Raw genomic sequence first — 27,517 nt, 5'->3', positions numbered from 1 at the left:
CAGACGAAACGAGATTGAGAATGAAAAGGTTGCTCACAAAATACACGTCGGTTTTCGCGTGGCAACACTCCGATATGACGGGGGTCCCGCGAGACTTGGCGCAACATTCTCTTAACACGTTCAAGTCGGTGGAGCCAATTGCTCAGAAAAAGAGAATCATGGGGGATGAAAAGGCGAAGGCCATGAATGAGCAAGTGGAGGACCTGTTGCGCGCAAACATCATCCGCCCGATCCGATACCAGACGTGGGTAGCCAATCCTGTGATGGTAAAGAAAAGCAACGGGTCATGGAGGATGTGTATTGACTTCAAGGACCTCAACAAAGCATGTCCGAAAGACTGTTACCCCCTCCCAAACATCGACGCAAAGGTGGACTCCGCGGCGCCATTCAAGCTCAAATGTTTCCTGGATGCCTACAAAGGCTATCACCAGATTCAAATGGCACCACAGGACGAAGACAAGACTGCCTTCAGAACCGACAATGGTGTTTTTTGTTACACAAAAATGCCCTTTGGTTTAAAGAATGCGGGCGCAACCTATCAGAGACTGATGGATTCGGTTTTCAGTGAACAAATCGGAAGAAATCTAGAAGTCTACGTTGATGATTTGGTGATCAAGAGCAGGGAGGAGAGACAAATGCTCAAAGACATCGAGGAAACTCTTCAGCGCCTAACGGAAGTTAACATGAAGCTCAACCCGAGCAAATGTACTTTTGGCGCGGAAGAGGGGAAATTTCTTGGTGTAATGGTCACTAAGGATGGTTTCAAGATGAACCCTGAAAAGGTGGAAGCCATCCTTGACATGCCTTCACCATCCACCATGAAAGAGGTACAGAAGCTGAATGGTAGATTGGTGTCAATCAACAGGTTCCTAGCGAACCACGCCAGCAAATCTACTCCATTCGTTAACACTTTGAGGAACTGCTTGAAGAAGAGCCAATTCAAGTGGACGCCTGAGGCTGAGCAAGCTTTCACTGAGATAAAAGAATGTCTCATAAAGCTGCCCGCGCTCACAGCTCCACTTCCTGGCGAAACCCTTACATTGTACTTGTCAGCTGGAGATCGCGCCATCGGCGCAGTATTATTGGTGGATCGCAAGGGGATCCAAACGCCAATATACTATGTGAGTCGGGTGCTCACAGACCCTGAGACGCGCTATTCCATCATGGAAAAGTTAGTTTTGTCACTAACACACGCGTCGCGCAAGCTCCATAGATACTTCAATGGTCATCCTATTGAAGTTCTGACTGGTTACAACATCCAGCAAGTCTTGCGACGCCCTGCGCTCTCCGGAAGGCTGACAAAGTGGGCGCTGGAATTAGGTGAACACACGATCACCTATAAGCCCCGTCCAGCAATAAAGGGTCAAGTTTTAGCGGATTTCATCACGGAAATCCCAGAGGGAAAGATTGAAGAAGCTCAGCGCGAGGTAGACCCTCCGCGAGCAAATGATGAAGAAGATGTTTGGAGGCTATTCACTGATGGAGCCTCCAACAGCGAAGGGTCCGGCGCAGGCCTCAAACTGGTGGACCCTGATAATCATGAATATACTTATGCTATTAGGTTGGACTTCAAGAGTACCAACAATGAGGCTGAGTATGAAGCCCTGCTGGCTGGTCTGCGCATTGCGCGCAAGTTTGGAGTTAAAAGGCTAGAGGCCCATGTTGATTCTTACTTGGTAGCTGCTCAGGTCAACGGCCTATATGACGCCAAGGAGAACACAATGCCTCTATATCTAGAGCAGGCAAAAAAGCTCGTCGAGCAGTTTGACTTCTTCAGAATCATACACATCTCGCGCAGCGAAAATAAGTCTGCTGACGCGTTGAGTAAGATGGCTTCAACTAACTTTGATCACTTTGGCAAAGATGTCAGGGTGGAAGTGATGAGCAACCCGTCAGTGCAAACGCAATCTGTTCTTGTAATTCATACAACCCCTTCATCCTGGATAACTCCAATAATGGAATTCCTGAAGGAGGGGAAGTTACCGGACGATCGCGCACAGGCGAGAAAGATAAGACACAAGGCGCAGAATTATGAACTACTTGATGGTACAGTATATCGGCGCTCTTATCTTGGACCGCTCATGAAATGCCTGGATGCTGAAGAAGCAAGCTATGTGATTAGGGAGATTCATGAAGGAATCTGTGGAATACACGCTGGTCCGCGCATGGTGGTTGCCAAGGCAATGAGCTCAGGCTACTATTGGCCAGGCATGTACTTGGATGCGCTAAAAGAAATCCAAAAATGCAAGGCATGTCAGAGCTACGCGCCAAACACCATGCGTCCAAAGAACAACTTGATTCCAGTGACCTCCGCATGGCCTTTCCACAAATGGGCCATTGATATTGTGGGGCCCCTGCCGCAAGCGCAAGGGCGAGTGAAATTTTTGGTAGTGGCGATAGACTATTTCACAAAATGGGTTGAGGCCAAGCCACTAGCAAAAATCACAGCTGAGGCGATGAAGCAATTTATCTGGAGCCACATCATTTGCCGTTTTGGCCTTCCTATGGAAATTGTGAGCGACAATGGCAAACAATTCACTAACAGGAAGATATCCAGCTGGCTCAAAGAATTGCACATCAACCAAATCTTCACTTCGGTCTACCACCCTCAAGGGAATGGCCAAGTGGAGCGCGCGAATCAAAGTTTGTTAAATGGGCTGAAGAAAAGATTGGAGGGAGAATCCCATTCTTGGGTCGAAGAGTTACCTAATGTCCTGTGGGCGCACAGGACATTAAGCAAAACTAGCAATGGCGAATCCCCGTTCAGCCTAACCTATGGGACAGAGGCTATGATCCCAGCAGAAATTGGATGCCCATCCCATAGGGTACTCATGATGAGCAAGACTGATAACGAGCGCAAAAGAAGATTGGACCTCAACTTGCTTGAAGGGCGCAGAGAAGCGGCTATCATCAATGAAGCCAAATACAAGAAAAAGCTGGAAAAATATTATAATCAGCGCGTTAAAGAATGCCACTTCAAGAAAAATGATTTTGTCCTTCGAAACAATGAAGCTAGCCGCGCGATACCCCTAGGAAAAATGTCCCCCAATTGGGAGGGACCTTATCAAATTTCAGAAGATTTGGGGAAAGGCGCGTACACTTTAAAAGATTTGAATGGAAAAAAGATACCGCGCGCGTGGAACGCGGCACAGCTTAGAAAATGCTTCATGTAAAAGTTCAAATATGTAATCAAGGCTTTTAAGCCATCATGAATGATGATTCGCGGTACCTTTCAATATTTGTTCTATTAACTTTGCATACATGTTTCACACTTCCTTTATTAATTTGGAGCAATATGACAACACTATATTGACTTCAAAACAAAATAAAACGAAGTAAAACATACATGCGCGAGCCTTAGCTCAAACGCGTTAACGAGTCTTAACTCTAAAACGTCAGGGCCTTAGCCCAAACCTACGAGCCTTAGCTCAAACACGTTAATGAGTCTTAACTCTAAAACGTCAGGGCCTTAGCCCAAAACAAAGAGCCTTAGCTCAAAACACTCACAAACATCCATCTTACATCCCGCGCAGCCTGATCATAAAAATCCTTAAACACAACTAAGGCAAAGTACATGCCATATCATAGTTGTTAAGGTCTCTGGTCGAGGTCGCGCTCGGAATCATAGTGGGTATCTGAGTAACACATGCTGACATGTAATGGCTAAAACTCATACTTCCAACTAAAAACCGCGCGACAACGACGCGCGAAAAAGGAATTGTGAAAAGTTATCGCGCATGTCAGCATAAACAAGATACTGCGAAACCACTTACAAAATAGGACTATGGTTAAGTGAATAATTTCCTTACAACCTTGTTCTTATTTTAACGTGCAAGCATATCTTATATCTATACAAGCAAACATGAAGAGATGAATGGAAATGCGCAAGATGTAAAAAGAGAACAAGTTTCATTCCATAGCATTGAAATTTACAAGTATGATGAGTTACAAATTACAAGTATAAAAAAAATTATAAAATTTCATGAAGGGCTTCTCAAGTCTCCACGTCGACGTCAGTCACTTCATCACCCTCATCATCTCCCGCGGCATCTGGCACGGCCTGCTCCTCATCTCCGAACTGACCATAGTCAAGTTCTTCCTCCTCATTGGAGTCTTCTATCACGACGGTGTCAGGAGCAGATTTATTCGCAGCGCCAGAGCCGCTGGCAGGGGCAACATCCCCCGCGCCACCATCATCGCTACCAGCCCTCTCGCATTCATCGAGCAACTTCTTTAGTGCGCCGAGGTCGGGCTGGTCAGCAAGCGCAGCTATCTGCAAAATCAATAGAAAAATATTGAGTACAAAACACTTGGAAAATTAATCAAGTAAAACTCATTAAGGTCAAGGTACCTGCATAAGGATGGGGATGGGAGTATTCATGTACTTCTCCCCCACCGCGGCCATGTCCGCGCAGGCCGCGTCGCTCTTGTAAGGGTACTCGGATGGGTTCTTTTTCAACATGCCATATTCATACCCATCCGTAAACCCTTCAGCGCGACCCACCAAGCGCGCGGCAGCATTGCAGTCCATCACAAGGGCCTGAAACTCGGCGGAATATTTCATCGCCAAAGCGCAACGAGTCATGCCCTGTGACACCAGCCATTGGCGATCCTGCGCGAGGCCAGCAACAGACGTCTCGAGGGCAGGAACCTGGGAGTTTAATAACTCAACAGTTTCCTTGGTCTTTTTTAGCTCCTCCTTATCAGACGCTGCTGCCGCCAAAATTTTTTCTTTCTCCGCATGCGCAGCACCAAGTGCTTCCTGGCTGGACGCTGCCGTCGCCAGGGCCTCATCTCTATCGGCCTGCGCGGCCGCCAACTCCCTCTTCAGGCGCGCAACCTCGCTCTCCAGTGATGATTTCTCAGTGATACTCTGGACGATAGCTTGGTCACGCGCCTCAGCCTGCTGTTCCAAGACACGCACTCTACGCGCGTACTTGGCAACTTCGGCCTCCGCCACCTGCTGCTTCTCCCGCGCAGCTTGGAGCTCATGCCCGCGCTTAATATAGGCGGTGTTGGCACTTGCTCGGTTTTCGCTGAGCTCCGCCTGGAGTTTCTCAGCTCGTGCGCGAGCATCAGAAAGGTTCCAGGCAGCCACCTTAGCCTCTTGCTGGGCTGCCACAAGAGCATCGCGTACTTTAATATAATCGCGATGAAGCTCTTGGGAGGCAGCAAAGAAAGCTGACCCAGCGAAAATGTGATCGTTGAGCAAGTCAGCGCGGGTGCGTTCCTCCTGATACCTCCTTTCAGTAGGAGGCACGGCATGAGCCCAGAAGTCCTCGCATACGCCCATGGATTGGAAGGAACTGTCTTCATTAATATTCCATCTCGGGCGATAAACGTGGTCACCTTCCTACAAAACACAAGAAATGTTCTAAGTCATAAACATACTTATATGGAGGTACGCGCAGCGGAGCAACAAATTAAAACATACCTGCGGGGATGAAGCAGAAAAGTCAGCGCCAGCCCCACCAGAAGTATGCGCAGCGAAGACTTGTGGCATCGCAGGGCTGGCGCGGTCTCCCAAGGAGTCCTCAGCTTGAGCCCCCTCATCCTCCTCATCTTCTTGAATAGGCCTCTTCTCCTGCGACCTGGGGGGCTCCAAACCAGCCTCGCGGAGAGGGCTGCGCGTAGGAGGAGGCGAGGGAGGTCTCGACGCCGCCAGTTCGGCGCGCAATACGGCTTCCTGCTCCTTTGTAACCCCAATAAGGGGAGAATCAGCACTAGCAGGAGCAGGACCAGAACCAGCGGCGCCGCCAACGGCGCCAGGAGTGTCGCCAGCAACTTGTACGCCAGCTACAACTCCTATGAACAAATCAACAAGGAAAAATGGTTTATGACTGAATCCAAAAGAAAAATTCAGAAGACAAGTGTGCAAAACATACCTTGGCGCAATTCTGTTCGCGCGGCGAACATCGCCATAAAGTTCATTCTACCCTTTTCAGAGGGTAGAACAGGGGACTCCGAAGCAGCCCCCGGCGCAGCCTCAGCACCTTGTGGCGCCTGTGGCTGATCTGCTACCGTCGCCGGTTCTGCAAACATTCAAAGGAGCAAAGGTTTAATAACAATTCAGCCAGATGAAGATAAACAAAGTATACCTGTTGCAGGCGCGGCACTGCTTCTCTCTTCAGCCGCGCGAACGGAGGAGGTGACGCCACCATACCTCAAGTGGACAGGAGGTCTGCCCACTCTCACAGGCAGGGAAGCTAAAGAAACCTTGGTGGTAAACACCTGGGTTTCCTTAGGTCCCTTCGTTTGAGCATGGGGATGAGCAACAGGGGTGTCATTTTTCTTCTGTTTCTTACTGGCCCCTGCGCCAGATTTCCCCTTAGCTTTGCGCTTTAATAGGGGCGCCTCCTCTTCCTCCTCCTCCTCTTCCGCGAGCTCCAGCTCGTAGTTTTCAAGCGCATCTGCAAAAACAACCAACAGAACTGTTAATAAACTTGGGTATTCTAAAGGAATGAGCATAAGTGCGAAGGCTTACCAGGCGCGTCACTGTCAAAGTCAAATTCCAGATCCACTGGGATGAACATGTCATCGAAGCGATCTGGGAAACCAACCTCCCCAGCGCCAAGCACGACGGAGCCACCCTCCACTTGTTCATCATAAGCGGCAAGGACATAATCCTTGGTGACTGCGCAAAAACAAGTCAAGTGATATCAGCAAAAGAATTATGTTCGCGCAGAAAAAATAAATAAAGCAATGAAATAAACTTACACAACCCGTCGACTTGGATAACGGGCTCAAGCGCGTTGTCGGCCCATAGCTTACTCATGCCGACCCCCACCAGCGCCTCCTCGCAAATTTTCTTCGCGGGGGATGGTTCGGCGGTCAGTTTCTTAACCCAGGCGCCAGTTGGGTTCTTGAGGACACCCTCATCCGCAGGCGCAGAAGAGATAGAGCGCATGGTCATACGGATGGGTATCACACCAGCCCTAATGTAAAAGAACCTCTCAGACCAGTCATGAAGGCTCTTGAATGAAACAGTGGAGCACTTCACCTTCTGACTGCGAGGAATAAAAGAGATCCAATTGTCTTGGATCTTGGGCTTGTAAAAATACTGAAAGCGCCGAGGAGTCGGCTCCTCGCGCTGGGATTTGCACATGAACTCAAAGTGAGTCACGCGCACGAGTCCAAACGGATGGACTTGGGATATATGAATCCCATAGAACTTCAGCAGTGCACCCACAAACCTTGTTATCGGGGGACGAAGGTTGCAGTGGGTGAAAAAGTGGCTATATAGGGATATATAGCCGGCAGGCGGGTCAGCCGCCGTTTACCCGGACCTAGGCAACATGCAGCCAAACAGGGTGGGAAAGCCCTGAGAGGCGATGAGGTTGTCGAGATCGGCCTGCTTCAATTTGCAGAGGATTTCATTCCACCTTTTGGTGGCCTTGGTCCTCCCTACTTCCTCCGATGTGGTCTCAACAACCCTCTTCCCCTTCCCCTTTTGCTTCAATGTCGACATCACCACAGACTTCACACGGCGTCTTCGAGAGGCAACAGAGGTGATTGAGGGGCTAGACGAGTCTGAACTATCAGACATACAACTGCAGCAGCAGATAATCGAAAAATCGAAAAGATGAATACACTCAAATCAGAATGTGAAAGGCAGAAACTCGAAAATTATCAACAATGAAGATGAAGATAAAAAATTTCCTAAGGGCCTCCTTTTATAGGCCCAGGAGAGAGAAAAGTGGTAACTGATGGGATTTCACGCGCCCCCACTCGCAGGTGTAAGCCAACGAGGGCGCGGCACGTGTCCCTAACACTGTTGAGGGGACATAAAAATGTAACCGACCTGCCACGGAACAGAGACGCGCCCCCACTCGCAGGTGCTAACCAATGCGAGCGCGACACGTGTTCAAGACAGCTGTGTGAGGGGACATGAAAGGCAACTGTAGCACCTCGAGCACACGAAACGTCTGACACGTTTATGGCGCACGTCACCACCAACCAACCACGTGCTTGGACCCTTCGTTTCAACCAAATGGATAGAACTTCGCGCAACCATGGAAAAAAACCAGGAAAACGACAAAACCCCATTAAAAGACAAAAATCAGTAAGTCTAATATCCATCTTACCGCGCTCGCGCGAGATAAGACACACATTAGACTGGGGGTGCTTGAAGAGGTATGTACCCGCCTCAACACCGAGCAAGGCGGGTCAACCCACAAGATAAAGACATTATGAAGGCACAAAGCCAAAACCTATGCGCATGGCGCATACAAAACATGCTCAGGCATCATATGCCCAGGCACACATATGCTCGCGCATCACATCAGCGCGCGGCGCATATCACATGCTCGTGCATATCACATCTGCGCGTGAGAATAAAGAGAAGACCTCGCGCATCCTCAGGATGGGCGCATATCACACGTGCGCATAATCAACCTCGTCCTTATCCAAATCAGGATTAGGGCAACCTTGATTGTGCACGTCACACAACCTTCCAGAAGGCATCTTTTTAAGGAGTAAGAATATGCTGATGTTGACAGCTGCCAAATGAAAGGTCGACAACTCAGCATGACACATGTGTTGCCACGTGATTACAACCAACGAGAAAGCGCCAGGTGTCCCAGAGTACACGTGGCGCAGTGCGATTGGAGGAGGCCAACGAGGTTGAGCCCAATCAGTGAAAACCCTAGCATTATAAATACAGCATCAACTCCACTTTGATGACACATTCATACTCAATCATTGACAGTTACAAGCAGTGATATCACATTCAATCATATTGAATTACATTCACTCACAATCAGTTACATACAAACACACAGTCTCACAATCAGAGGGTATTCAGCTATTCAGCAATACCCTTGAGATTCCTTTACACACATTATCATCTTCTCCACAATATACTGATTCTCACGCCGGAGGGTTACCCCAAAGAGGACCCCTCTGTCCCTTTCTGAGGGGTAAGTAACGGCGCTGTTCATTTTGTAGGTAGAAGAACACAGATCCAGAAGAACCATCGGTGAAATAGTATAATCACACCCGAGGAAAGTAGATCTGCTACCAGCGAGTAGATCCACGTTTCTTCAATCTCCTTTCACTTAACCCCCACCGACGACCCTAATTCCTTCCACCACCACCGTATCCAACACAAATGAGGCCATTAATGCTTTAAAAAACCTGACTGAGGTGTTGTTCGTTGGAAATGGAGTCGAGTAAACCGTTAAAACGAGATAATAGTGGTGTCGTGTGTGGTGTTGGCGGGCTGGGTGTAGATGTTGTCGGACTGTCGACCAGAAATCAAAGGTATCGCCGGATTGTTTGAGAAGATGAGGCTACCAAGTGATGAAGTGATGATGACGAAACTTGTTGGGTTGTTGTGTCGTTCAAGATAAAGAGGAAGAAAAGGTATGTGGTCCACTAAACAACAAACATTTATGTAATTTTTTTTATTGCCTTTTCTTATATAGAGGGTAGAATTAATTTTAATAAAATGGATAAATATGTAATAGGGGTTTTTACATATTTCCCCTTCATAAACAAGAGAAATTACATATTTTTCTAAAATACAAGTTTTTAATGCAAAATGTACAATGCTCTTTAAGCATGATTTGGGGAAATATGTAATTTCAAAGTTTAGGAAGGGGAAATATGTAGATGCCCTATGTAATATATGTGTTCTGAAAAGGGGAAATATGTATTGATTTTTAAAGATGGGTAAATATGTAATAAAGCTTCTTAAGAAGGGGATATATGTAAATGCACCAAAGTATAAATTAATGACATATAGTTCATATAGTAAATCGTTATACATATGGATTGTAATTATAATATTCAACTTTAATGAATTAATTAATGCTAAAACACTAAGATTTATGTAATAGGTATTCTCCATGTTTGCAATATTTATACAAAATGTTTAGATAAAATTAAGAAAATACATATTTTTCTGAGTTCAAATGCATATGAGAAAATTTTAAATCCAAATCTGAAACCAACCTTATATAAAATATTATGTATTGTTGCTCGAATCCCAGTTTAAAAATAATTTGTAGTTTATTACCATACAAATTCAAATTTTTCGACAATGGCGTGCCTTTATTTTCTTTAATTTGCAATTATCTATGACTTGAAAATTTTATTCAAATAGGCCTGCAACTTCAATGTTGAAATCTCCTTATTTTCTTATTTCACTATTAATGTTAATGAATGAATCGGTTAGGATTTACCTTTAATAAAAATAAACTTGAATTCATATATTGAAATGACTTAAAGACAAGTGACCATATATTAAAATAGGTTGAAAAAAAAATGAGAAGGATTATGAGATTGACAAATGGCAAAATTGAGTAGTCTTTTATTAGAATATATATATATATATATATATATATATACACACCTACCTATTCTAATAAAGTTAAATAAATGTGAACACATGTCATGTTTTGGTTAATTTTCATAATTTTTCCCCCAAAACTAATATACTCTAATATATGTAATAAATCAATAATTATTCACTTTCCTTTTATACTATATTTATATAATATCTATATATTTTTATAAATATAAATATTAACATATTATTTTACTATATATTTCAAAATACTTGGTAAATTCCAAAACTCAACAACAAATCATGTTTCTCAAATGAAAATTGTTTTTGGTTTTTTGTGGAAGGTAAATTTGATTTTATAGGTCAAAAGTTGGTAAATAGATTGTTTGGTACAAGTTAATTTCATTTAGGTCAAAATTTGTTACAGGTTAAAAATGAAAATTTTGAGTATAAAAGTTTGAGAATGCAAAATAGATTTATCATCAAATTTGTTATGGGTTCAAAGTGTTGACTAAATGTCAAAAGTATGAAAGTTAGAATTTTAAACATGATTTAGGTTTCAAGTTTATTTTTAAGGACATTTTTTAAATAATCAAAAGGTTCGGGATTTGACAAATTGAATATTTTTCTCTCAACTATTAAAATTTAAGAAAAGATTGCAAACACTTTCGACATGTCACCCCCATGCCTGTCAATGCTTCTAACTTTTATCAAATTTGAAATATTTATGTCAACATTAATTTTTCCTTCAATTGTGATCAGAACGTTGTATGGGAATCATGTCATGCAAAACTATGCTCAAATGAAACAAAATATTCACAAACTTGAATGGGTTAACATGTTATTTTTTATGTTGTCATTATGACAAAGTCGAGAAGCCCTCTGAAACTTATCAAAATCGTTTTTATGGTGTAGCTCAGAAAAACATAGTTCTTGAATAACATCCATTGCTATAATTTAATGTCCTACTTAATTTCCTTTGATGGGTGGTAAATTGATAAATACATCAATGAAGGTAACGCCTCTTTTGTATTTAGACTGAGTGGTTAGAACTACTATCGTATGAGAAGTCTTATTTTCGAATTGGTTCATAACCAAAACTTTTTCAATTATACATATAGGACACCGAGAATGAATTTTTCAATCGAAAGAAGCATTCTCGGGTACGATTTTGCACGGGCATTTTTTTTATTAAGTTTATTTAAAAAAATCATTTTGTGATATATATAAAATCAATTTATGTACACATTGTATATATAAGCATAAATGTAATACATTTTTTTTCATATACGCTATGTGATTATTTGTTTTACTTATAATTTTACAATTTGAATTATCCCGTATGTGACACGGGCTCTAAAACAAGTGTGTGTGTGTATATATATATATGTTTGATTTCGTGTGAGAAGTCATCTTAGTGCGTGAAGTGTGAGAAGTCATTTCAATCAATCACATAATTTCTTTCATGTTTTATGATTAATTAATTAGAAGGGTATGTTAGTAAAAACACCCATATTTCTTTCTTTCTTTTTTTTTTTTGAAAACTATTACTAATTAATGATAAGTTTCATTGCAAATCAATATACTATTTATTAATTTAATTTTTATTTTTTTTAACAAGTGTCTGTATACTTTTATTTATCCGTATTCCCAATTTAAAATATCAAGCTAACTCTAAAATACATATTAATAAGGTAGTTTCGTATTTTAAAATTAATTATTTCTATGAGTTTCATTCAATGTCTTTAGTCGCACAATCACAATATGAAATCATTATTGATTTTGTTTGGCATGAAGATCATACGCACACATACATACATACATATATATATATATACTAGCAAAAGTGCCCGTGCGTTGCTGCAGGTTCGTACAAGGTATCTCCTCATATCGGCTTGTACTTTATAGTGTTTGGCATGGTGTGTAATGGGTTATCGGTGCGAGCATGTGTTCTGCATGTGCATTTGGTTTATTGCGTTTTTTTTTCTTTTTCTTTTTGGGTGGGAGGGGGGGGGGGCACTAAATATTAACGGATGCGTATATATTGTATACATCGTGCTTTGTGAAATATTTGTTTATATTCTTGTTTGTCAGTTGTAAGGCACCAAATAATAATTTTGTGTTTCTGGATGCTAAGTACCAATTACTTTATAATATCATCGATCCAATATATATGCATACGCCAGTATGCATGTGCACAACTAACTCACGTATGCACATCCCTTCACCCTTTTTACCATTGATTAACCGAAAACTTACTCGCTTTAATATGAGTATCTCTTTCATCTCGTAGATAAATTTCAACTCTAACTACTCACCAATGAACACACATTCAATCATTTATGTTGATTAGAATTCACAAAACTCCATCAACAATGATTTTACCTACTTAAATTAAGGAATTTGATTTAAAAATAAAACGAATAATGATATCAAATATTACAAGTACTCAAAGTGGTAAGGTATAACAGTTCTAGAAGATTTAGTAATGGCATATTTTCAACTTTAAAACTTTCATAGGGTTGGTGAGTAAAGTAGCAAAAGCGTCATAAACAATATTATATGCAATCTTTATGAAGATGTTAATGGACTCAAAGGGTAGTATGTAGCCAATTGGGTACCAAGCCAAAGACGTTGGAACCTGAAAGTTTCTTATTGTTTTATTTTTTAATTAATTATAAATTTTAGTTCATATATGCATCTTCGAAAGTCACCACCTGTTGATTTTGGTTCAAATTTGTATTGCAAATTTTGCTTCATTTTTTTTTCAGATAACTTCTTTTTAATAGCAAGACAACATTTCACAATTGTATCTTTTAAACCTTTTTATATTTGCAAACAATTAAAAAGGTCGACGTCAATTGGATTTTTTAGTGTTTAATATTTTCGTCTTAACATCGACTCGATTTAGGTTAAAACTGGGGAGATATGAAATTAATGTTTTACAAATGGGATATATGTAAATGGTTGTTTAATTAGTATATCAAAAGTAAAATAGTCATTTAATAATAAATGGAAAAAAGCTCTTACTATCATCTCAACACATTATGTTCTCTTTGTTCTACAAGTAACTATAACTGGTTTTATTTATTATATCATCTACTATGAATTTACTATAAACAGATTTTTGTAACATAATACAACTAAAGAAAGAACTAAATATAATTAGTTTTTGTTAAAAATAAATAAGCTGGTTTATGTAAGTCCTCTTTCATTTTTGGCCCATTTCAACTGTGTTGAAAGGACATTTTAGAAATTGCAATGCCTCAATGGCAGTTATATATTACCAGCAAGTAAGAAGGAAAAAAGGTTATTATTGACCATAAATTAACCCGTGAAACCTCACACAGTCAGAGCCTCTGTTGCCAAAATCAAATATTACGAAACAAACAATCGTTGCGTAGGTTAGCAGGGGCATTGACAAAGTAGCTCCAGCGATGCCGTAGGTATGATGCAGTCGACTCTGTCCCCTCTGCAAAACACATTTTTTTAGTCTATGCTTTTTAAGCACCTTAAAAAGTAGACTAATTAACAAAAATATTAATATTTAATCAAGCAAAGGTTCACCTATTATTCAACATTTCTCTTCTTTGCATCTCGTGACATGATTTAGTCACGGCCTACCTGCACGAATCACCACAGCCCCTGTTATACATTTTTTAAAATGTCACCTGACATCTTCTCAGAACCATCATAGAAGTTATACCTTTACTTTGAAATTCAAATCAAACGTTTTATCTTTATTTTCCTAGAATTCAGATGCAACAATGTCCATTCTAATAACAACCTGCAATAACTCTATTAATAGGATTCAAAAGTTTAAAATTGTCACCATCATAGAAGTTATACCTCTACTATGAAATTCAGATCAAACGTTTTATCTTTATTTTCATAGAATTCAGATGCAACAACGTCATCCATTCCAATAAAAACCTGCAATAAATCTATTAATAAGAATCAAAAGTTTAAAATTGTCCACCAATAAAATAGGCGCATTTGACATTTCCACTATAACCAGCTTTTGATATTGCAGTATTCAAAAGCTCAAACTTCTTTGTTTACATGAACAAGTGCCATAATATGATTTAAAATGAAAAAATAACTTAGCTTAAAAAGTCACATAATAAAAGGCTTTAAACATTCTTATAAACCCATATTTAGAATCAACTAACCTGAATTTCATGATATTGCAGTTTTCAAAAGATCAGGACTTCATTGTTTACATGAACAAGTGGCCATAATATGATTTAAAATGGAAAATTAGCTTAGCTTAAAAAGTCATATAATAAAAGGCTTTAAGCATTCTTATAAACCCATATCTAGAATCAACTAACCTGAATGTCATGGAGCAATCCCACCTTCATCGCCAATATTAGTAGCATCTTGACGGTTTTTCTTTTTATTGACTGCTGAAAACTAAAACAATATATAAATAAAACTATACAGCACAACTAAGAACAATTTACCGTGGCATGAAAGTAAATACCTGTAAGGCATGATATACTTCAACACTCATCTTCAAGGCTTCCTTTAATGGCAAAGCTAGCCCAAATGAGAAGAATCATAAACTCTTGCATTGCAAGTTTGCTTCTTGTGGATGAACCATCATTAATGATGTTAAATGCTGGTACTGAAAGAGTGTCTTGTTTCCAGCCAGGTTTATAATACGCTGAAATTATTAGAATACAAATAAGAAGTCTAATTCAATTATTGAAATTAGTTTGCATACCTCACACAAATATATTTTCTTATTGCATACATAAAAGCTTTCTTCACATTTTAACCAATCTATGGCTTCTGAACTCTATCCCGACCACCTGATGCAAATTTGCCACAATCTGGATGCAAAGACCCTAACTAAGTGGAATGCCAAACCTAAAGAAAAAGGCTATCATGTTTAGGATCATAAGAAATTCAAAAGTGGTTATAAGATTAATCTTAGATTATTTCATATTAAAGTCAAAATAACAGTTACGATAACAATAAGTACTTATTCTATATGATTTGCAAAGTACAACTATTCTGTTAGACCCAACCCGTCCATTCTCTATTTTCTACTTCTAGCAACGACTGAAAATCGGGTTCCGCTTGTGGCAACGACGGGAAAACATAACTGAATAGGTGACCTGTAAAGCTCAAAGCACGTCTACAAAACAAGTAAATTACAAACACTGAAAATCTTCAATTAAAATAATCTAGTGCATATATAAATATTTCTTCCTCAACATAAAAATTTCAAACATCTACTATAAAAATCATATATAATTATGTACAATCCTATTAAGAACACAATGGGAAGCTTTAAATTAAGAATCTGAAAGAAAAAATTTTCATATAAATATACAGAAACCATATATACAAGTAATTAAATAAGAGACCTAATAAAGGATTTGAAATTTGTTGCCTCAACTTTCTTCATAACTGCTGGACTTGAGCTCAACTTCAACTTGCCAAACTAATTATAAATGAACTTCAATGAAGATTTTCTAATAATTGCAACTTTTAATTAATCAGAAACACACATATTTATAAGCTATCACATTCGTTGAGCATGATTAGTTTTCAAGAAATCTAAATTGAAAGTTACAAATCAACATCAAACTTTGTAGTTGAAGTGGTTATCCACATTGTTGCTCTTCAAGCTTTAAAATTGTGGTGCTCTTTAAGCGTTCCGGTTGTACGGTCTATGTGCATTATTCCTATGTTTTTGTCAAAAAGGCTATACAATTTAGTTGATTAAACAGTTGTAAGTATTAAAACTGTGAATTTGTATGGATATAAAATTTGGTAGATATAAAATGCTGTGTTTTTTAAACTATTGACACTTATATTGACAGTTAATACCTTCTCAACTATTGATGTTAGGTGGAAAGTTGCATACTACACTGTTATCAACATGAAAAGAAGGCACTGCTGATATGGTTAAAAACATATATACTACTAATGGTGACTTTCAATCGCATATAAAAAATCAATTAATGATTTATTTCCAACTGGTTGGAGTTTAAGACACAAAATCTCAATGTCTGACTTTCAATCAAAAATAAAAAATCAATTAATGAGAAGTAAATCACACAAACATCTAAGACAAATAGGAAATTTTTATGAATTTGGACATACCAGTATCTCAAAAACATAGCCAATCAATATTTCCGTTGCTTCAAATGTAGAAATTAGGAATATAAATGAAAATTTACCTCACAAATAATGGTTCAATCCCAAAACCCTTCTTGCTTATTTCGAAGATCTGGAAATATTTAACCACAGAGATTCAGCAAATAACAAACAGAAGCAAGGAAGAGGTGTTTTTGATCGCAGGTTTCAGTAACCCTTGGGGTTGAAAACTGGTACAGCTGCTGAGAAGGAAGATGATGATTAGAATCTGGATTCGACTTAGATATATGGACATGATGAGAAGTTGAAACCAATTCTCATTCATTGCAAACCGTCGTTCGTGTTCCCCCAATTATGTCGTTGTGAACTGATTATGCCCTAATTTATACCGATGGTGTCTTAAAGCGGAATTAAATGGCGAGTTAATTGTCCGGCGATGTCTCCGTTCAACTGTTGGCGACGAAAACAACGAACATTTAATTTTACAGCGTCTCCTTTGGAAGGGGTAAATTACCATTTTATCCATTCAATATGTTTTATATATAATATATATAGATATATATAGATATAGATATAGTTCACGATTTTCATTATCGTCCGGATTGTTTTTCAATTTCATATAAATCATTACTTCTACTCGCATTTTTGAACTCTTATACACATTTTGTCATTTTCTTGCATTTTATGTTAATAACCTTTTACATACAACTTGTCCAGCTAATTCATATCTACATCTTTCTTATAAAAGTACCATAATGATATCCTACACAACAAACACACTGTACACTTTGAGATCCTATACACTTTAAATAACTATTACACGTTTGCTGTAAGTACCTATATATTAAACATAATATCCTTCATACGATGAATTACCAGCACAACATATCTAAAAGTTATCTTCTTTAAAAAAATCATTGTTGTTGTTTTTTGCCCCACCTTCTTTTTGCCTGTGATACAAATTTACAATAATAAAAAGTGTTCAAATTTTGAAGTGCTTAAAATGCTTTCCATGCATATGTATTGTTTTTTTAATCAAACTAACATTTAAACTCAAATAATGGTATAACAAGAAATTTCAACTAAAAAACCAACTTTATTAGAAATGGTACTTTCTTCCACTTCTGTATGAAAACCAAATGGGTTAAAAGCATCATCTCTAAACCTTAGAAATAGGCTGTATAAACCACACATAATAGCCAAATTAGAACAACATTAACTCATCATACCAACTAATAACTTACACACCCCTATACATGCAAAGATATCCTACAAAATCAAGACATTCAATAAGATTCCCTACACAATCCATAACTTCGTTATAATTAACATTACTACTCATATTCTATATGGAGTTCGTTATAATTAACGTTAATCCTACACAGAATAAATCATACTCTAGATACTACCAATCATACACAAATTCAAAAATATATCTACATTCATGGCAAACACCCAACACAAATAAACCATGATTTACATTGACAACAATCAATGCTACACATAATAACAAAATCCCTACACAACCGTCAATCCTAAACATAATAAAAAAAACCCACAAAACCCCTACGGATAATAAAAAAATCCCGACACAATTGCCAATCCTACATGGAAATCATGCATATTAACCTACATAGAATGAAATATAACTACAAACAAAAATATATGCATCTATAAAAACGTAATCAAACAAATAAAAATTTGTAACTGATTAAGCTTAACTAGTGTAGGTTAAGATGAATACCATAGAATTTTCCCTCAATTTATATGTAACGTCCTCGTTTTGAGACTTTTTTAAATTAAATAAGATGAATTTATTTTAATATCGTATCATGTGACGTTATCTAGCTTAATTAAATAATAATAGTAGGATAGGATAGGATAGGATAGGATAAGGTTAACATGATTATTAGACTTGAACATAATTATGGGCCTAAAAGCCTTTGAGCTTGTCCTATTTAAATCCCTAAAACCCAAATCCTCATCCTTATACTCATCATTTCATCATCATTTCCCAATCATCAAGGTCACACACATTCCTATAAAACCCTCTGTACACACATTCCATCTTTTATCCATTCAAGATTCTAAAAACCAACCATAAGGTATGTAACATGTTCAAGGTTTAATCTTTAATTTTCCATCTTCATCTTAGGTGCTGTTTGTTTTTGCAGACATAAACTGTCTGCAAGCTGATTTCATCTGTTTTCATGTCTGCAACTGAAGATGTGGTCTGAAGATCTGCAAGCTGAAAATATAAGACTGTTTTTATAAGCTGATACTGTCTGCATAACTGTCAAACTTATCTCACAAGATAGAAGTCATTTATTCAAGTTACATAGAAAATATAATAATAAAATTGTGGCGGCGGACGGTGGGTAGTGGCGATGGATGGTGGTGGTGGACAGTGGGTGGTGGTAATGGACGGTTTTGGTGGGTGGTGGACGGTGGTAGTTGACGGTGATGGCGTCCGACAGTGGGTGGTGGTGGTGATGAACGGTTGTGGTGGGTGGTGGACGGTGGTGATTGGTGGTGGCTGTGATGGATGGTGGTGGTGGTGGTGGTGGCGGACGATGGGTAGTGGTGGTGGATGCTGGTAGTGGCGGCGGACAGTGGGTAGTGGCGGTGGATGGTGGTGGACGGTGGCAGTGGGGGATGGTGGTGGTGGCGTACGGTGGGTGGTGGTGGCGGACGGTGGTGGGAGGAGTGGATGAGAGGGTGGCTTCAAAGGGATAAGAGTATGATTTTTTTGCGAAGATGTTTTAAGCAAGATTTCTTTGCTTTTCTTTTAAGATGAAAGAAGATAACTTAAGATCTGTTTTAAAAAAAAAACAAACAGTCTTCAAGGGTAATGTCTGCGCGCGTGCAGACATTAGCTCCCTTGAAGATGTTTGAAGAAAAAACAAACACCCCCTTAATCTCATTGTTAAGGTGTAATAACCAAATAAACGAAAGGATTCTTGAAAGTGAAACACATAATGAATCAAACCGAACCAACCGCAACAAATCCTAATGGAACCAAGTAACAAACCGTGGATGTAAGTTAAAAACATTGTGAAAAGTTTATACACTTAAGATAAAATGAATTTGGGTTTTGTGAAATGAGATATGGCAGTGTAATGGAACCCAAACCGGCTCAACAAGGCCACGAGACCCGGCTCGAGTAGGGTCAGCCATAAACGATAAGGGTGGGTGTGAGCTCGGCTCAAACCTCAACCGGGTTGAGAAAAGGATTCGAGTCCCGACGGGAATGAAGCTAGGCTCGAGTTGCAGGTGGAAGCAGAACCCCGTGCGACTAGTTTAAGACCCGGTAGGCGACCCACATGAGAAAAACCATTCGCACAAGTCCTTATGTGACTCAATTAAAACCAATCGCGCGTTCGTACCTCGTGAGACTGGTTTACACGATTTGAATCGCATTTCGTGCAATTAGGATAGGTGTGACTGGTTTGCACAATTTGAATTGCATCTCGTGCGATTAGGATAGGTGCGACTAGTCTGCATAATTTGAATCGCATCTCATGCGATTAGGATAGGTGTGACACGTTTGGATCCTCATGCGACTGGAATTGGAAATCCTCATGCGACTAGGCTTGCATCTTTGTGAGATTTGACCTCCGGTGCATGCTGCCGTGCTCGCCGGAGAAGACAAGGGGGGGCTGAGATAAGAAAGGGGAAGGAAGTGGGTTTGGGTATAAATTCTTATAGCGCGTTCGTTTCACGGAATGGAATGGAATGGAATGAGAATTGGAATTTTGAGGGATTGGATTTGGAATCTAAATATTTTAATGGGAATTGGAATTTGAAGGAAATTCCATTCCATTCTAAATCCTTCCAAAATGTGGAGGATTTCAAGTGAATTCGTTGGAATCTTTTCTCGAGTTTTTTCTTTTTTTTTTAACGAGAACAACGGCAGAAACAATTTAGTTTTTTTATTTTTTATGTTTTCGATTTATATTTTGAGTTATGAATTTTTTATTATTATTTTTGAATATTTTTTTGAGGAGTTTTAAAAACCCCTCAAAAAATATTCAAAAATAATAATAAAAAATTCATAACTCAAAATATAAATCGAAAACATAAAAAATAAAAAAACTAAAATGTTTCCGCCGTTGTTTTCGTTAAAAAAAAACTCGAGAAAAGATTCCAACGAATTCACTTGAAATCCTCCACATTTTGGAAGGATTTAGAATCCCTTGATTTAAAGGAATTTGAAGGAATTGAATTCCAATTCCAATTCCTTGACAACCGAACATACCATTTTAGATTCCCATGAATTAAGATTCCAATTCCAACAAAACGAACACGCCATGTCATTGGATTTTAATTCCAATTCCTTTGAATTTCCACGAATTCTGTGAAACGAACGCGCCCTTAGGGTTTGGAGGGCATTTTGGGTAATTTGTTATTAATAATAATAATAGTTAAACTATAATAATAATAATAATAATAATAAGCAATAATGATAAAGGAAATGATAAAAATAAACGAAACCCAAACCCAAGACTCGACTCATTTAATGACTCGTAACCCGCCTCAAGTAAAAGAATACGATTAGAAGGTAAACCGAACAACTAACTCGCTAAGAAAGGAATTCAATATATATGTGTGTGTGTGTGTGTGTGTGTGGCAATAATAGATATGAATATGAGAACTTAAACCAAGCAAGAGTCAAATATAAACCTGACACGAACCCGAACAAAAGTAGGGTTTCCGGGATCGGAGCCTTACATTATATTTATACAAAAAAAAATCCGTAGTTTATTTCCCCAAATTAGTAATTTAATCAAGAAGTTTATAATAAAATTTGTATTGAAAATTGTTATGTTTAGGTAATTTAAAACAAAAACAAAAACAAAACAAAAAAAAATCAAACAAACAACACTAACCTTAGATCTAACTTCCACTTCCGTGTTATTTTTTGTTTTATGTTTTTTTTAAATGGGGACGAATCTGAGATTGAAGTTGTTTGGTAATCAATTGAAGCTTCTACTTTGTGCAATTGAAGCTTATGATATTCGATTATCGTGAATGAAAAAAAATGATTGAATGTGTAAAGTTTCTAGAGAAGGTTCTTATGAAAAAATTAATAAACTTACTATATGGATAGGTTTTTCTTTTCATAAACAATCGTCACTCATAGACCAATATACCCTTTTGAATTAAATCACATTAAAATTAGGGATCCACTAATTACAATATCTTTAATGTAGGCCATTGATCCAACTTAATCAAGGGTTGTAACTTACTTCTCACACTTATCCACTAAAATAACTTACTTTTCATATATATATGTAGGGTTATGTTAGAATAAAAGCCCACTTGAGTTGTGAAAACTCTAGAAACTCATTCTCAACCACATGGTTTTAATTAAAAATTAAATTTTGTGGTCCACAATTAAAGTTAACAAAAAATGTAAAAGTTTATTTACATTTTCTCTCTTCGGAAAACATATATAAAAATTACTAAAAAAATGTAAAAAAAATAGCAAAACATTTTTTTTTATGTTTTCGATGTTTTGTATTAAATGTAACAACATATATTATATGTAACAAAAAAAACGATGTTACATAAGATTTTCATGGGTTTTCTCAACTCAAGAGGATTTTCAAACTATACTTCTCCTATATATATATATATATATATATATATATATATATATATATATATATAGTAGGGCGGAGTTATAATAAGAAGTGAGATGTGTCTCAGAAGTGTAGGAAGGGATTTGGTCCGTTGGATGGAGTAATCTAGTGGCTGAGATTCGAGGTGTGTTATTTCAATGATGTGTTTAATTTTAATTTTGTAATGTAAGTGTGTCAGGGGTACTAAAGTCTTTTCAAGGAGGCCATACATGCAAACCGTCAACTAGTTTTGTTTTAGAAACTCCTATTTTTATGCCTATGATTTGATTGTAGGTAGCAACTAGTTATCTCTCTAATATCTTCTAAAATTTTCAATTATATTCTGACGGGAATCAACAAAGTCCATCCTTTTCCTGATTCTTCACCGAAGACGACGACAACGGATCCCAAATCACCAATTAAGGTCGCCACCGGTTCTAGTAATGTTCAAGGTCAGTGTGTTAGTAAGATTATTGACTGTGTTTTCGTTGGTGGTAAAATCCCCAAATTCAAGGTTTATATTATTTGCGATTTGAGTTGGTTTGTTGTAGTTCTCTGTTATGATAGTGTGTTCTGTATTTATTGTGTCGTTGGGGTGTTTGTTTTTGTGGTTTAGGATTTCGATGTCGATTAATGTGTTTGTTATTATTCTGTTCAGAATGTGTTTGTAGGTGTGTTTTGTTTTTTGGAGAGGATTTCGATTTTCATGTGTTAAAACTCTGTTCAGAATGTGTATTGTGTTAACGATTTGGGTTGGTGTGTTTAGGTTGGTGACTGTTTCGAATTCGGATATTGTGTTTATGTTGGTGTGTTGTGTTGGTTAGTTTGTCTGGGTGTGTTGTTTGTGGTAAAGAAAGATGATGTGTTTCCAAAAAGTGTGTTTAAGTTGTTTGATATTACGTATGGTAGTTAGTTGTTGCTGCTCATGTTTGTGGTTGCTATATGGATTTACTTGTATTTGTTTAGTTTGGATATGATGTGTTAATGATCTTGTTCTGTTGGAATAATTGTTTTTCAGCAAAAGTGTGGCCACTAAAGTTTATGGAGCATGCCAAAAACCAGATTGATAGTGGCTGGCATTTCAAAATGAATGGGCAAGCGTGCTGAATTATGAAGAATCGATACGAGCGAAACACAACTCGGCGCATACGCTATATTGTTCAGCAGTAATGTTGGTAAGTGACACTACATGTGATATAATTATAATTAGTTGTGTTATATAGTAACTGTTAATTTATGTGACCAGCTACCGGATCATTACGAGAAAGACGTGTCGACGAGAATCAAAAATTTCGCTGAGGCGATGGAGAAAATGCTTCAAGCTCAAAAGTTTAAAAGCATTCAAGGGGTGGAGTTGGTGTTAATACCGATAATATGCGTTAAACACTTTTATCTGATGACTTTCAACTTGAAGACGTGCCAGATTCATATGATTGATAACATGGGAACAAGGGAGTCTTTTAAAAGCAGATACCGAGGGTGGCCCGAAAAGATGGTATGTTATTCTTATGTTCTTATATAGTAATATTTTTTTGTAAAAAAAATTTTAGTTGGAATAATTGTTTTCAGCAAGAGACAATGGCTGGGCATTTGGCTTTAGTAGACCAGCAGGGAGCGTCGAAATTAAAAACCGCAAAGATAACGCTGGTCGATGTACCGTGGAGGACGACATACAACTATGTGGATTGCAGGGTGTTTGTGATGAGACACATGGAGACGTTTAAAGGTGGGAATACTAAAGAGTGAGCTGCTGATTGTGGTCTTGCTGAAGAACTTGACAAACGTGCACGGGTGTTAGGGAAACAAAAGGAACAGCTTGAAGATCTAAGAAGGAAATACGTGGCTAAGATTCTACTTAGCGATGTTAACGTTATGAGAGAAATGTTATTAGAAGATATGTTGGAATATCATCGTTTATCTGCGACCGAGAAAGAGAATCTGGACAAGACAGCTCCTAAAAGAATCATGGTCAGGTTAGATCTCGCATGAGTGAGGAAGGTTATGACTGTTTCTTTTAGTATTTAACAGTTTTTTGACAGTTTTTATTATGGCTTGTTTACATATTTGGCGAACGTTTTTTTATTGAAGTTGATGATATGGATGGTAGTATGTTTCGTATATGGTTTGGACTGATGATATGGATGGTAGACTGTTTATTTTATGGAATAGGGTTTGGTTTGAGTGTGTTGATGTTATAGGTTTTTATGTTATGGACGGTAGACTGTTTATGTTATGGAGTATGGTTTGGTTTGTGTTGGTTTGTGTGTGTTGATGTTGTGTGTCTATGTTACAGATGTTTAGTTGGCTGTATGAAAATATTTTCGGTATTTGTGTTGTTTAAAACACATCTAGTTTTTAACCTTTAGTGTCATGTGTTTTGTAATTATACTCAAGTAAAGTAATGCATCAATGTATTATAAATTAGATGATGTAAAAAACGCATCAGTTTAATAAAATTAATGGTCAGGTGTTATGCTGTTTATTAGAGTACACGCCATTAAGTGGGTAAACAAAGTCAACATCTTTGGAAATTATTGGACACCGTTTAGTAAATTTTGAAAACTATTTGATCAAGTCTAAATGAAGTATATAGATTCATCATCCATTAGGTGTTGATAACAAAAAGTCAGCAAAAAACGACTCATAATCCATAAGGTGTGGTTACCAAAAACATCATGTGGTAGTGAACATCAAACCTTAAAAACACAATAAATAAGTTGTCGGTGTTTGTAATAAGGAAAACAAAAACCCATCAACAAACAAGAATAAAGTTCAAGTTTAAATAAGATTAAAGTTGAATGAAAAATGAAAGGGAAAAAAACAAAGGTAACCGGGCTACTCTTCCATATTTTCTTCATGTGAACTGCTTACTCTGTATTCTGAATGATCTTCTGAAGGTTTGTTGTTGATACTGAAAAGGTGATGGTTGCGGGAGTCATGACCGGGACTCTAAGGCTTGTAGATTTTCAAAGATCATTCCTTCGTTAGATTTGATTGAGGCAGACACTAGTGGAGTGTACGTCTTTCTACCAGAATTTGGAACACATGCTGAATTCCAACTTCCTTGTATGTCGGTGGATCTATAATCGGATATAAAAAACCATATAAAATTATAATTGACTTAAAACACACTTTTAAAAAACAGAAGAAAACTTAACTTACAATAAACATTGAAATTTAAAAACACATTTAAAAGAAAATTAATCTAAAGTATTATAACGTCTTAACATTACATAAATTTAAAAACACATTAACTGACACACAAACACAATTACGCTAGATTGAGATGAAGCACATACGCACATACTTTTTATATTACTTACAATTACACAAAAAAAAATATAACAGATGAGAACAAATAAATTTTTAAAAAACACACTTATGAAACACTGGCCATGTTCAACCGAAGTGTTACACTAAAAAACACACTGAAACACATACGCACACACTTTAAAACTTTACGCATGTTAAACCGAAGTTTCATTAATTAAAAACACATTAACTGAAACACATACGCACATACTTTATATTACTTAAAATTACACAAAAAAAATATATAACAGATGAGAACAAATGAATTTTTAAAAAACACACTGATGAACAACGTAATGGATGATACAAAAATCTTCTTTACACCATTAATGGCGGCTATAACAAGATGTAGGTCTAATGATTGGGATGCCTAAATAGGGTATAAAAAGAAGAATAAATATGCTGATTATATAACAACATGAATAAACTATATAACAAGTTTACCTAATTCATCAACATCCTTGAAATTACTCATGTTTGAGTGTTGAAGATAAAGAATGAAGTAGATGATAGACGTATGGTTGTTGTAGATGATCGGTGATTGTATGATGAGAAAAAAAGGATCATAGACGTATGATTTTGTTAACTATTTTAAAAAAATATTATGCCTAAAATAATTTATAAATTGTAACTGATTAACATGTAACAGCCCAGCTATCATCGCACCATAATATTGTCCGCTTTGGCCGGGACGTACCACCATCGCGTCACGGATTTGCTTTTGGTTGCCTTGGTGGAGACTTCCCAGGAGGTCACCCATCCTGATACTACTTCCACCTGAGCACGCTTAACTGCGAGTTCTGATGGGATCCGGTTAATTTCCGTTAAAAGGGTTTAACCTTGTAGCGTTGTGTATATCTCTCGGGACTTGTCCGGCATTCCTCGGGGGCCTTCACGTCATTCCTGTAAGTTAAAATAATTAACTTTTTCACCAAGTTGCTACTTATTTCCATTTGGAGGGGCTAGAGTGTAAGATTTTTATATCATAAACAAAAAACCCTAACCCCTCTTTCTCCTTGGCCGATTGGAACACAGCAGCAGCCTTAGGGCTTCGTTTTTCTTTTTTTCCAGCCGCTCCCAAGGTCTAAAACTCAAATTGAAGGTTAGTTTTATGTTCCCCCAAGTCCTATACACCTTAATTGATCATATTAACGCGCTTATTGGTCGTTAGGGTTGAGTTTTGATGATAATAGTTGCTGACAGATTCGTATTCGTTTATTGTAGGGTCTGTAACGTGATGATAATCCATTGTTTTTGATCGATTTTTGTTTCCATAATGTTCTAATTTGAGTCTAGTTTCCAGAAAGGTACAATATGTAATTTTTGGACGAGATTTGAATGGTTTTTATGAATTTATAAGATCAAGTGTCAAAGCTGATGCGGGATGACGGATTCTGGTCTATCTTCCCGACATCATAACTCTTTTTCAACAAGTCCAAATTAGTTGGTTCCACTTCTGGAACTTAATATTTTAAGTTAAAAATCAAACCCAATTGGAATCGTTTAATTTGGTTCGGTAATGAATTTTATAAAAATAAAACCATTTTGTTGCGCACTGAAATAGATGCGCGTACCTTGCTATGTTGGAGGAATTTTTATAATTTTTTTATGCACTAGAAAAATATAATAAAAATATTTTTATAAACCTAAGACATTTATGAAAGTCTGGTAAAAATTTAATAATTTATTTCAAAGGTTATCATATGTAATTAAATGCATCTTCGCATGCTAAAATCTGCCCGTTTTACTTGTTATTGATCGATAAGTTCGTTTTAGGCTTAACCGGTGGATGTTCAATTGTGTTCTTGTCGGGGCTGTTTGAAGTGAGTTTTTGCACCACAATTTTCCTAGGTATGTCCCATATAACATACTTTATAATCACATCTTTTGGTATTCGTTTGATTGGTCAACTAGTTGTTGTTCGAAAGATAGTTTTCGGTTAGCTAGAATGGTAGATTGGTGCGTTTAACGCGAGGGATTAAATAAGTGATGACCAATTCAGTTCGGATAGCTTCCGTTTATTATACGGGCTGTTGGAAAATGATTTTATAAGTATTGGGGCTGAATTGGTTGTCAGTTACTCAAACGGGTCGGTACAACGCGCATTTGCGTTTATTGAATAGTTAGTGCGTTGTACTTGCGAGTTACCGACCCATCCAACTCGTGTAGTGTCGTGTGT

This window comes from Bidens hawaiensis, unplaced genomic scaffold, assembly GCF_021521415.1.
Source record: "Bidens hawaiensis isolate Kalapana, Puna unplaced genomic scaffold, B.hawaiensis_p1.1 tig00030518_1, whole genome shotgun sequence".
In the NCBI taxonomy this organism is placed as follows: domain Eukaryota; kingdom Viridiplantae; phylum Streptophyta; class Magnoliopsida; order Asterales; family Asteraceae; genus Bidens; species Bidens hawaiensis.
The sequence above is the reverse complement of the archived record's forward strand: the minus strand, read 5'-3'. Positions refer to the sequence as shown.